Source organism: Patiria miniata, unplaced genomic scaffold (genome assembly GCF_015706575.1).
Source record: "Patiria miniata isolate m_02_andy unplaced genomic scaffold, ASM1570657v1 HiC_scaffold_3, whole genome shotgun sequence".
NCBI classification, from domain to species: domain Eukaryota; kingdom Metazoa; phylum Echinodermata; class Asteroidea; order Valvatida; family Asterinidae; genus Patiria; species Patiria miniata.
In genome coordinates this window covers 14,447,942-14,460,768 of record NW_024037069.1, presented here as the reverse complement: position 1 = coordinate 14,460,768, position 12,827 = coordinate 14,447,942, and positions in this window count along the sequence as shown.

Genomic DNA, 12,827 nt, shown 5'->3' with positions numbered 1-12,827 from the left:
CGCTGACGTTTCTACATAGGAATAAAACAAATGACATTTAATGTCAAGCATGACGTTTCTATATAATCAGAGACATGCTAAAAGAACCGTGTCCTTTACAACATCAGTTGACGGATCGGACAATATATGATAATTATTGTATTAATAATTCATATCAGGCCAATTAAGAGTTAATCTCTGCGAAGTGACTGTGCCGCAGGCCAAGCTAGCTATCTGCCTACGAGGCTCATGGTCTTCACATTCTGTCATTTCAAAGGCTCATTATCGCATCTTCCTGCGCCGATGTACCGTAAAATTGGATCTATTTAAAGAAAAATAAGCTCGATACGGCGCAAGTCTCAGAATTCACAGAACAATGACATCATATGGAATTCAGTTTCTGTACCGTACTTGAGAGGGTTTAATAATGACAGCAGATTGACAATGAGAGCATCGAATAACGTCACAGTCGCTTGTGTTTCCAAAGGGTAAACAGAGCCTGAGTGACGTTTTCGTAACACGAACCGGATACAAATTGCGTTTGAGGAAATCAGTTTCTTATGCGATTTAACAACGGGAGGATAGAGGGTTGTGAAGATTTGCTGCAGATTGGCAAGTTTGGGCTTTTTGCCTGGTTAATATATTAGTATCTCTGTAACACTCGATGGTAGATTTGAGATATTTAGAGAAAATGAAAACATTCCAGGCGTTATATCATATTGAGAAATTCTACAAATTGGTAAACAAGAATGTTTTCTTTTTTATTCTCGAGAGTAAGCAATTTGTGTATTATTAGGCGAATGTCCAAAAAGGGTCTGGTGTTAGGTAGTTCATGCAACTTTTCACTTTATTAGCATTGACGGTGCGGAGGGATTTCGTGGTAGCATCGTGGACTCGGTGGTCCTCGTCGCCCGCATGTCTCGGACTCGGTGGAGGGCGAACCAATGTGCCCCCGTTAGACGCTAAAGACTTCTGACGCTTACTAATTACAAATACAACACTGCCCACGGCAAATTTAATATTTGCCTGGCATATTTTCTCTCCAATCCAACTCCATGCATTCTCTCCATGTTTGTTGACTCTGCATACCTTGCCGTCATCAGCTTGCTCTAATTCGGCTCGACGTCGGGTCTTTATTGAGGAGACGGACTATGTCAAATCGCTGATGATGGATCCGAAGGACGGAGCGGTCGTGTCCGCTATTTCCAAAAATAAAATCCTTTCAATTAAGATTTAGCAGCGGTCTGCGTGCGCAGTGACGTTAAAGCGATTTCCAAATCAAGACCTTAAGTTTTGTTTCACTTGCATATTTTTTGTTACAAACTTAAATTAAGGTCATGTAGCAGAATTAGAAACAAAGACGAACTGTTGCACAAATGTTGGCACAAAATGTTACTGCTTATCTCCCAAATTGCATTATTTTACGAATAGTTTTTCTCTGAACAATGCAGCGCTCTTCCTGGATTTTTTCTTTTTGGGTATGGGCTACCGTAAACCTGCTTTCACTCTTTAAAATAAGCGTAATGTCGAGAATCATATCAGAAACGAAGCAGCTGATCCCTGATTCACAAAGCAGCCACAATGCATTTTTTTCAATAAACATCAGAAGTTCTCATCAGAAATAGCACACTTAAAATGGGTATTTACAGGCTTGTATAAGCAATTACAACATTCGTCCATTTTTGTTATGATTCATTTTCATTTCTTTAAACAAATCGATTGCCAAAACTGTCCCGACATTAAATTGAAGATATGTTTTTTTTTAACCACGATCCGTCAGCACACTACATGTACATCATGACCGTCAGGAACCAGTCTAGTGCCAAGGCCAACGATCCATGCACCGTGCTCAAAACGCGCGCCAATTGATGACATGGAAACTGCAGGCTAGATTTGATTTTCTGCGCGGTTGCGCTCTCGGGCCGTGCGTCAAGTCAATGTCTGGTCATCGATTAGTCAGTATCGATTTTCCTGTGCATTCTAAATCATGCATGACTCCATAATGTGCAAGGTTGCGTGTCAAAACAGACCCAACAGACGTTCTTAATGGTGGGAAATGAGTAGATTCACAACTCCCAATGTCTGTCATGCAGGATATTTGTGAGTGCAGATTCGAATTTTGAGTGCTGGGTCAAGTAATGTAACCAGTACTAACTGTTGCACCACCTTGCACGTATACTTGTTTTGTTTTTGTACAGTAACACTGCCAGCTTAACTCAATACACTTTATTCACCGGTCGGCCATATAAAATTGAAATCGAGATAAACTCTTCATTTGTGGAACTTGCGAGTGGAAATGAAAGCAATTAAATACAAGTTAGTTACAAATGAATACCAGTCTGCATTGATGAATAATATAAAATTTGAAAGTGAGGATTGGAACGCACTCCAATCATAAAATAAATAATGAAAGGTTTGCGGAAACACCATGTGCGAATAATTTCTCAACTAAGAGAATGGTTCTGAAAAAAACTTTTCTTTTCAGAACCATTCTCTTTGTTGAGAAATTACTCGCACAGTTCTTTTCAGAACCATTCTCTTAGTTGAGAAATTATTCGCACATGGTGTTTCCGCAAACCTTTCATTATTTAGTATCTCCACCATGCAAAGCCTCAAATCTCACTTATCATAACATAGTCTGGTACCATCACGTTCAACTGTTCACAATTATAAAATAGATTCAGGGAACACGATCCAAAAATGGCTTCATTAAGTTGTAAATACGGTCTATAAACGCATGTCTTCGGATAAATCGGATTGTGCAGGAAAGGTTTATGTTTCCTTTCACGGGTGGGACAGTTTGCGCTACGTACACATGGAATTTTGCGCAAACTGATCCACAACGTTTACGTTGTACATGTTTGGTCTGACGGCAAAATGAATTTGTGTTACATGAGGAGTTGCACATCAGTAATGCAGCAATAAACCCTTATTATTGAAGAAAGTGTATAGATAATTTTCATCGAAAAGTGCCAAGTACTGGAAAAGCATAAGGTTATCTCTGCAATACAATTCTCCCTTGTGATTGCTTTAACTTTTTGCTTGTAATTGGCGATGTCAAAGCCCGATATACCATACCTAATAAATGCTCAGGTTGGACTCATGTTTTACTTTTTGTCAGCGTAGTGGTTTTAAAAGATAGACAATCCAGAGACCGGTGCATCGAGAATTTACTCGTTTCAGCTTCAGTTTCGATTTTAAAATATTTCCCACTCAACAACTGCACATTTACATACGAAAACTTTAAAAAGGACTTTTAGCGATGACTGGAGGGCAATCCCGATCGAACCCAATAGGGGTGGTATATAGCTAACCCCAAATATACAATCAAGTTAAAGTTCAACACCAGAATATTGAGACACAGAAAGATAATATAAACACAATTGTTAGAATATCTTCCAGTTAAATATATCCTGAAAATGGTATTCGTGGAAAATGTCCTGAAAACATGATGATCAACGTTTGATGGTCCGAGGAAAATGTTCAAATACATACTTATTTCGTACAAATTCACAATTAGAATATATTACTCAGCCTGTAATTTACGGTTATCCGTTGTTGGCTGGAAAGAAAATAACAATAATGAAAAAAAAATTGCACCAGTCACGTTCGTGTCGTTCATTTTTATCAGTAAGACGCCATATTCCATCGATTTCAATATGCACGTCACAATACACATTAACTGCATCAAATAGCGCTACCAACAGACCCAGTTTTTTCACTGTGACTTCCTCGGCGGTCAAGGCTACGCTATGGTTATTTCCATTTCATTCTCTTTCATGTAAACTGTATTCTCAGTTACTGCCATAAATATAAGAAACGCGCCGTATACGTAGACCCGACCTATTACATCATGATGGACAGCCGGGTCCGGAAAAGAGACTAGGAATACTGCTGTGAATTATGGTGAACTTGAACTGTATTAGCTGCAGGACTGAAATGGATTTGTCGTTTTTGACAAATCAAACTAACTGCTCACACTTTCCTTATTAATACTTAAATAAAGCATCAATGTCACACTCTAAAGTGACTAATTAAAGGAGTTGTTTTGAATAGCAAATGGCAAATATAAACTCATGGCGTTAATTTTTCTCAAAATGTTAGAGTGAGGCAGAATATGGCGATCATTGTAACACTGTGTCTGTTGCCATCTCCGGTCAGTGGTCAGTCAATAATCAGTATAATCACACGGTCACTGAATTAAGGCCAAATTGACCGACCATGCTTTGAGCTCGTCTGACGGGATGCCTGACATCCCTTACAACGGTCAATTAATGTAGGAAAAGGAGGTACCGAGATACCATCAGATGGAAATCAACTGTAGCCCATCAGAGTCTCTTATAATACAGGTGTTATCTAATCTCACCGATTGAAAGTCTTTCAATCCCAGTGTCTTGCGCAGATTTTGGAAAGATTGTCACCGTTTGTAGCCGCAGCGTAGTGGTGAATTTGCATAATATTTTGTATCATCGGTGAAGTTGCATAATATACAAAAAAAATTGTAAATAATAAAGTTCCAAATAGGTAAAACTAAATTCCACGGATGTACAAATCTTGAAGTACATGCATTATTTGGAGAGTGCCTCGTTTTAGGTTGTATGACCCATGTTTGACGCAAGATGATGACCTTATTCAAGTTCGTGGGACTTCATCAGATGAGGCTTCATCCCACAAGGATTTTTAGTTTTTTATCAGTGAGAGGCATTCACCAGTTGTTTTTTGAGGAACCGAGGACATTCTCACAAAATTCCCCTCAAAAACTACCCTGTGGGGCCTATCTCTTATTATGATTAATGATATAATGCATCTCATTATGGTTTTACTTTCATGTTGTATTAAACAAAAATTACGGTAGCTGCTTTTTGCGGTCAGTCACCTTTGAAGTTAATCATAATAGGAGATCGACTTATGAAATCAATATCATTATTATTCATTTACAACTTCCATGGACAGAAATCAATTGCAGATGCCTGGGGGAAGTCATGATGACGTCATGCATTCAAGGGCGCCCCAAGGGCTAGAGTTGAGGTCACTGTCGCTTGATCATGATGAATTATTTCAGACGATCGTGCTAACGTTACCTATGCAATTAATTAAAAATGGACTGGGCGAATTACAATGCGAATGGTCAAGCAGATATTTAGCCTAGAGATAATTCCATCTGATCATCCTTGACTATTTCTAGGCATCTCTCCAGCGACGTTTACTAACCTGCTTAATTTAATTACCAAATTTAAGAGGTTGTTACCGATGGCTTGGAGGAAGGGCTTCATGCTGAAGGTTGACAATTTTACTGAACAGGTCTGATTTTTGCATTTGGTATACGTACACTTGACTGTAATATTGGTTTCCACCTACGTACTCAACAATGTGGTGTTTTTATGATGCGCTAATGTGACTTTTTAAAACAAAGAATATTGGAAACATGAATGTGATTCCTTTCGCCGTGAGGCCCCCATACTGTAGTAAGAGTATGATCCAACAACTGATTTCCTTTGATAATCCGGGTTTCAGATTCTCAGGTGGATTGATCTCGTGGTTTCTCTGCCCCTAGTCCTGATCTGCGCTCTACTTCATGATAACTCCTCATACTCACATCCTCCCTCCTTTGGCCTGTGTATATGAGTATCTGCGTCTTGTGCCCTGACGTCAACGCAGGAGATAGGGCTGATGATAATCAGTGGCTTTGCGAAGGGATAAACCTGTCACGCCCGACAGAACTGATGTTATCCCTAAAGTCCTCGAGAATCTACAACATAATATAGAGAACACCGTTGTCAAGTGTCCCCTCGAGTGTCAGCAGCGATCTAAAGAGATTTCAAATGAAGGGGCAAGCTACAGCCTCACCCTCAATGAAGTATGCTTCATATTATTGCCATATAATTCATTATTAAAATACATTATCAAGGTCGATCTAATGGCTGTTTGGTCGTATCGTCTTATTTTCCATAATAGTATAGTGTAGGAAAGTCAGACAAGCCAGGACGAAGCTTGTACTATAGGTCTGCCCCCATCACAAAGAAGACTTCATGTGGTTATACAATTCAGGATTAATCAACGTAGATATAAATAATAAAACAGATGTTAACACGTTAAATTCGTTACGGAGTGTGATGAGAGAGGTACACACAGTGTCCTTGGACTATACCACAGGATGGGCGCTATAAGACACCAACAAAAACCTGAGCGGACAGCTGAACCGTAGGTTAAACTTCATATTTTGGTTTTTAAAATGAGCTTGGCAAAGGCCTTACACAATGCGTCAAACAGCAAAAACCAAATGGCAGTAATTTCCGAATAATAAAAGTCCGAAAGCCTCATTTGTCAACGTCTGAACTTCGATCCTCATTCTGTTTTCTTGTCTTTAACAGTCTAATCGCCTGTCATTCTAATCACCTATCCTTCGTTATCATGATGTAGCACATAAAACAAAATGTGTTACAAAGCCCCTCCGCAAAAAAGCTACAATTTTTTTTTGGCCAAAATGCATACCCGACCGTTTCCTCGCAATTATATTGTTTTTTTTCCAGAATGCACAACGAATATCGTCCCTTCGTGCTCACTCTTGGTGGCGCCCTGTGTATTGCTAATCGCTCATAATAAGAGCACTTCATAACAAAGTCGTGTAGTCAGAAACATAATTTTTTCTTTATGTCTTGAGAGCTGACTAATCACTACGGTCTAAACACGCGTCGGTCCTTTTTCAGTTGATAATCTTAACTTGAAAAAAAAAGCTTTTGGTTGATTATCCACGACAACCAAACATGCATCTTACCCCAAGAGCCTAAGCTTTTCTATTTTAAGGTCAAATTTGACAAGTCTCAATCTTCCCATTGGCTAACAGTAAAGGCTCGTTTGGATGACCCAAAAAGCCTTGTGGATTACAGCCTAAATACAAAAAAAGTGTTACAGCTTATAGCAACACGACTTGATTGCTTGAGAACAGAGTGTATTTTAATAACAGGGGGAAAAAAGAAACATTGAGAAAGAAGAGAAAAGGTAAACCGAGACTAACTTGTCAGGCACGAAATGAATTAAAAGAAACCAAACCATGTTTAATGGGTGAAATCAAAAGCTTGTGTAGATGAGATCGCTCCCTAAGCTTGAACCTGGACACACGGCCAATACAGTCAAGTCGGCTATGTTGCAAATCCCAAAACTGGATCTGTATAAGATGCATCGAGACAATCAAATCATATAGAGGACTGATATCGGAGAGAAATAAAAAATGCTCTATTTGAGTCTCTGGAGAGTAGAACGGGTGTTCTATTCACATTGCATGACCTTATATCGTTTTATGTATTGGACTATTTCATATCTGCTACTCATACACGCGTTGGGCAATTCTGTAAAGAGTTTTTCTCCATTACCAAGGGAAGTTTGAATGCAAAATTGAGGAGTTCAACCAATCGGACTCGTGTTCTGATCTTATAGATGATGACAGTCCTCGTCCGCCGAAGCACGGATTTCTCGTAATTACATTTCGTCCTTTTCACCTCGCGTCGATTGTCGAGAATGAGGGTAAAAGCCCTCTAACTTGATGAAAAGAAACGGTAATGGATTAAGAGGGGTTTGACAAATGACAGAAGGCATCAGTGAACACTGGGTCAAAAATGAATTCTTTAAAATGTATTTCTTCGCTTAAAGAAGTCAGAGAAGACGACATAGGCAATTTGTGACATCTGTGGGAAATTCAGCCGCTGTGCGAACACGCGTTGCATCATGGTTGTTTATATTTTAACTGTCATTTTTTTCCCAAGACGCCAAATTGGATTTACCTTTATGCGAAGGGTAAACAGCGATAGGGCTGTATACTTTCACAAATTCATCGTTATTCGATCCCCATTTGGAACAGTTCCTTCAGTAATTTGAGGTACATTTCAATTTCCCCCTTAAGGCAGGTAGATATACGCACATGGGTATTGCTTACTTCTGCAAAGCTACCTGCTATTATTTGCAGATCTTTTGACAACTAACAATGCGTCAACTGACGATTCAATCTGATTTCAATATCGTCTCTGTCTTTTCAAAATAGAGAGACGCGCCATAAATGGGGGATGCAAGTGGCGATATTGAATGCAGGTTAACCGTATCTCACCAGCTGCGGTTACAATGGCACATGCCAGTACGGCGTAAATGGGCCCCGACACAGCTCTGACATGTTCTATTAAACTCCGGACTCGCCATCCGATGCGGATCGGGTGTCCCAGCCAACCCGGAACGGAATACATTTTGGCGTGGTGTATAAACCTACGCAGGTCACCACTTTGCCGTGCCAAGCATGCTTGGAATATTGTATTTGGAACTTAACAGGTTCACCTGGTTTACCCAGTTTCTCAAACACGTGGGATAAATACCGGGAATGCTTTAGTCAGGAGGAGAGTAATGCATGATGATTGATTGGCAATTAGTTGGACTATCAGAAACCAACGCACTGCGTTCACCAATCAGATATGATCTGTCTCTGGATCATATAGGTAGGTGTTACCTGACTAGATCACTGAAAGCACGGAAACTATTTTTCATACGTGTTTCAGATTCCCAAAATAGAAACATCTCCTATCTAGAATCGGGGCATTTTATAGCTATACCGCACAACAAGGTTGTAAACAGGGATTCGATGGATTGATGGCATACAACTTATTGCACTGAACCACTGATCGATATCGCATAAATAGTTTTTGTTCGAGGTTTTTTTTTATATCCCTTTGAGTTGGTTTGTGTAAATTCTTTCATTGTTTTGACTTTTTAGAATAAGAAGTAAAAGGTATTTGGTTGAAAATGTAGTCAGTGAAAACTCTTTATTTGCTCACAATGTAAACAAAAAGAAAACATAACACAAAAGGCATCTGATCATCTTATGTTTGAGTTTTCTTTTTATATCCCTTTGAGTTGGTTTGTGTAAATTCTTTCATTGTTTTGACTTTTTAGAATAAGAAGTAAAGGTATTTGGTTGAAAATGTAGTCAGTGAAAACTCTTTGTTTGCTCACAATGTAAACAAAAAGAAAACATAACACAAAAGGCATCTTATCATCCAAAAGAGCCTGAATCCCTTTGTCAGCAGTATGGCTCATATAGACACTTAAATTAACCCGGTATGGGAATCTTTCATCGACATCTTTATTAAATATGTCACAAAATGGTAACCTTAATACTAGGTTGTGTCCCGTAGATGACACGTTTGACCTTTAAATTCTCGACGAATTCTTGCTCGTTCGGAAACTAGATCTGCGGCAAATTGTTGACAAGAGCTGTTAGTCACGACTTGGTTTGTCAAAAGCCAATCCCGGAATTTGCCGCTGACGTATGGCGTGCACATTCCTCAAATGCGATCGATTTTGAACAAAAAAATAATAACTTTGAATAGCATGTACTTGGTGCCTAGACTTGATCGGTTTGTTTGCATCCTTACAACCTCAACTCTCAAAAGAACTAGTCAAATGCGAAGACTGCATTCTGTTATCCTTTATCCTGTCAAATAAAACGTGCTGAAATATCAAGGAGTGCTTTTACCTTTTTTTTCTGCTGTGCTAAATTTCGGTTTGGTAAAAAATAAAGGACAAAATTGATTTATCATTGGGAATTCGTTTAGTCTCTCAACCTCAGAAAATGTATCTTACGCGCCACTGGTTTAATACTACTGACTCAAGAGGAATATTTCAAATCCGTCCAAACGGGCATTCAAAGGTAAAATATATATCAAAATATCTTGACCACCACACTCATGCAAAACAAATTACCATTTTGGCTCGCTATGGCAAAGGGACATTACAAAATAAAAAGAATTAAATTTTCCAAAAATAAGAACAGTAGTGTAAGACTTAAGTCTGTGAGTTTTGATTCAGAGTCATACTCAGAAGTTTTATGTTTGCCGTAGGCCTAGGTGTATCTATATACAGGATCCTGGTAGATGGAGTCAAATACCTCGATAGCAAAACATTTTGCATGCAAACCTCGAACTCGACCTCCTTCGATCGCTTTTAGGAGTGGGCGACTTCAGTTCTCAACGACAGCACAAAATGTTTATTTTTGGTTGAATTTACTTCGAGAAATGCAGGTATCTTGTTGGGTGGATTTGTTGTGGCTTACTGGCGGGAATATCTCGTGGGCGCAAAAGCATTGGTCAATCCCCTTGAGATAGTGAATCGTTGGTTGGATTTGAAGGACTTACAGCTTCTTTCTTAATTCTGGAGGTTTAGCTTTTGAGTGAATCGTGCAGGCTTAGCCATAAATCTGATATCCGTCAAAGCATTTTGTTACACCTGCACACGACAATGCATTTGAATGCCAATATTTGCCACACATCGTCTTTGAAATTCGAAAACGACAAAATATCATCGTTAGAAAGACCTTGTTTAATCGGCAATTAATGAGAACAATTCAACACTTGGAAGTGTATGCTAGGCCTTAAAACCCCGAGTTTTGTGGGATGTTCGCGTGAACCTACTCTGAGCGTATTGTTTTGGAGTCAAATCCTAATTAAGTAATCAAGAATTTGCCTTAAAACTGGTTGATTTGATTTTTATTAACACTACAAAATATCCTTAGTGTCTCAGAGTTCTCATCCTATGTTTGCCACATTACTGGTCTAGGGTATAACCTGTGTTTACTTCGCATGGGAAAATCGCAACTTTGCACATTCTAATTGAATGCCACAGCCATTGAAGTATTCGCGAGGGACATCTAAAAGTATGAAGTTTAGTTTCCCCTTAGCCTTCTTTTTGTCACATTGTAAGGCCACGGGGATACAGGGCCAACTTGCTCTGCATAATAAGACTACACTATTTAACTTGTCTCAACGGCAGGTGCGAAAAAAAAGGTGTCGGCCGACCTCGGTTGTCTCCATGCTTGACCTATTAACTTAGACACTTGTGACTAGTCGCCCACCTTCCCTCTCAAGGACATGCAGTGTTCTATATTAGGCTGTGTCCCAAACCGGCATTGCTGTATATACGGCTATGACTATTCACTGTGGCACACCTCAGGCAAAAATGGGAGCCGTAGCCACACATTTAAAGTTCCTGATTCCGGCACGGCCATACACTGGTCTCAAGTGAATCATATAGCACGCATGCGCCGATGGTGAACACGGCTCAAAATTAGAGACTTGCGCAGGCGTATTGCCCACCTCGAGTTAATCTTGGAAAAGGTAACATTTCCGCATTCAAGGCAATTAGGTGAGTCTATTTTGTATTCATTTGGTAGCGTGTCATGGGAAGCCCATGTTTGAGCACTTTTCTCCCACATGTCGCACCTCCAGAAACCATGAACAGGGTGTGTAAAGAATCCACGCACTGGCCGCCTGTCTTGATTGTACCTTTGAAAGGAAAATCAAATTGTTTGCGAAATCTTGTCTTCATGTTCGTTTGGGCTTCAGACTCAGGTTTCATGATTTTAGTCCCCTAACTTGACAGACTAAAGTACAATATTAGTCTAGTGCCTTCAATAGAGACACTTTTCTTTCAAACAAGACAACTGGTTGGTATATTGTTTGAGCGTAGCAGGCTTCTTATGAATCCGAGGCCAAGACGAAGCCGTGTTTCGTAAACCAATGTGGCACCTTGAGCGAAACTTTGGCTGGCCTACATCTTCCTCACTTTCCGTTGAAGCAAAATCCATTCATTGAAACAAATTAAGGTGATTCAACGTTTCTATTTCTACGGCCGGCTTTGTGATAAAGAAAACATATTGTCAGGGTTCGTGTTGAAACAGTTGAAGTAGATTGCCAAGCCTGAAGCGTTTTGTGGTCTCTTTTTATAAGACTAGGGGCAGTGCTATCATCAGTTGATTGAAGACAAATATAGTAGAAGTACGATGCGGTGTCTTTGACATTAACGGATATCCCTCCAGGTGACAATCAGCCAGACGAACATTCAGAAGACAAAGTGCCGAATGCAAAGCTTATAAATTAAATTTCCCAGGCAGCCATGACCCTGTTCCCCAATTTCCGAGGCCCCAACATTCTCAATTTACCCACTTCAGCTAGGTGCACTGAAATCGGGGAGCGGCGCAAGGTTTTGGATATTGCGTACACATCGAATACTCTCTTCTAGATCAGTATACATTACCACAAGACTATTGTATTGTCATATCGTCACCGTTTTCACGAAAAGCCACATTTGTGAATTTTGAAGAAAAAGCGTTTTCGAGATAATCGCAAAAGAAGTTTCTCATATTCTAAAACTGCAAAAGATACCACTTTGCAACAACTTTGTGCAGATAGGAAACCATCACACGATTTTATGAGAGCTGTATTTTTACATGAACCCAGTAATTAGACTTAATACAGCAGTTAATGGGTGAAAATTAATAAGTAAAGATATGTGGCTCTTCGTGAAAACGGAAATCTCAGTTGACGCACTTTTACGTATTTCCGTGCAATGGGTTTTGTACGCGTTCAAAGGGCCAAAATCTATGTGGCTCTTCGTGAAAAAAATGCATTTATTGAGATTTCTGCCCCTAGCAACATTTATGTAACTTGGAAATTAATGATGTTTTGCTAAGAGAAACATGTCAAAATGGTTAAGTACATTGTTTTAAAGCAAAATATTGGAAAAAAATCGAAATCGAAAAATTGGTAATTTTTGACATGTGGCTCTTCGTGAAAACGGTGACGATATTATTGGTAGAGATCGTAGCTCAAGTGTGGAAGCTTAGGCAATATAATTGCTAGCGCGATCCAATACATGGACAAATAAAAAAGACGAAATGTGATTATTTTTTCCAACTGGGCCACTTTCCTCACCTTCCAACTTTTCAATTAACCATATTCCACTTTCGACTTCAATTCACATCACTTCTGAGTAGCACCGACTGCGAATCGAACAAGCGATTTTAATCAGTTGTG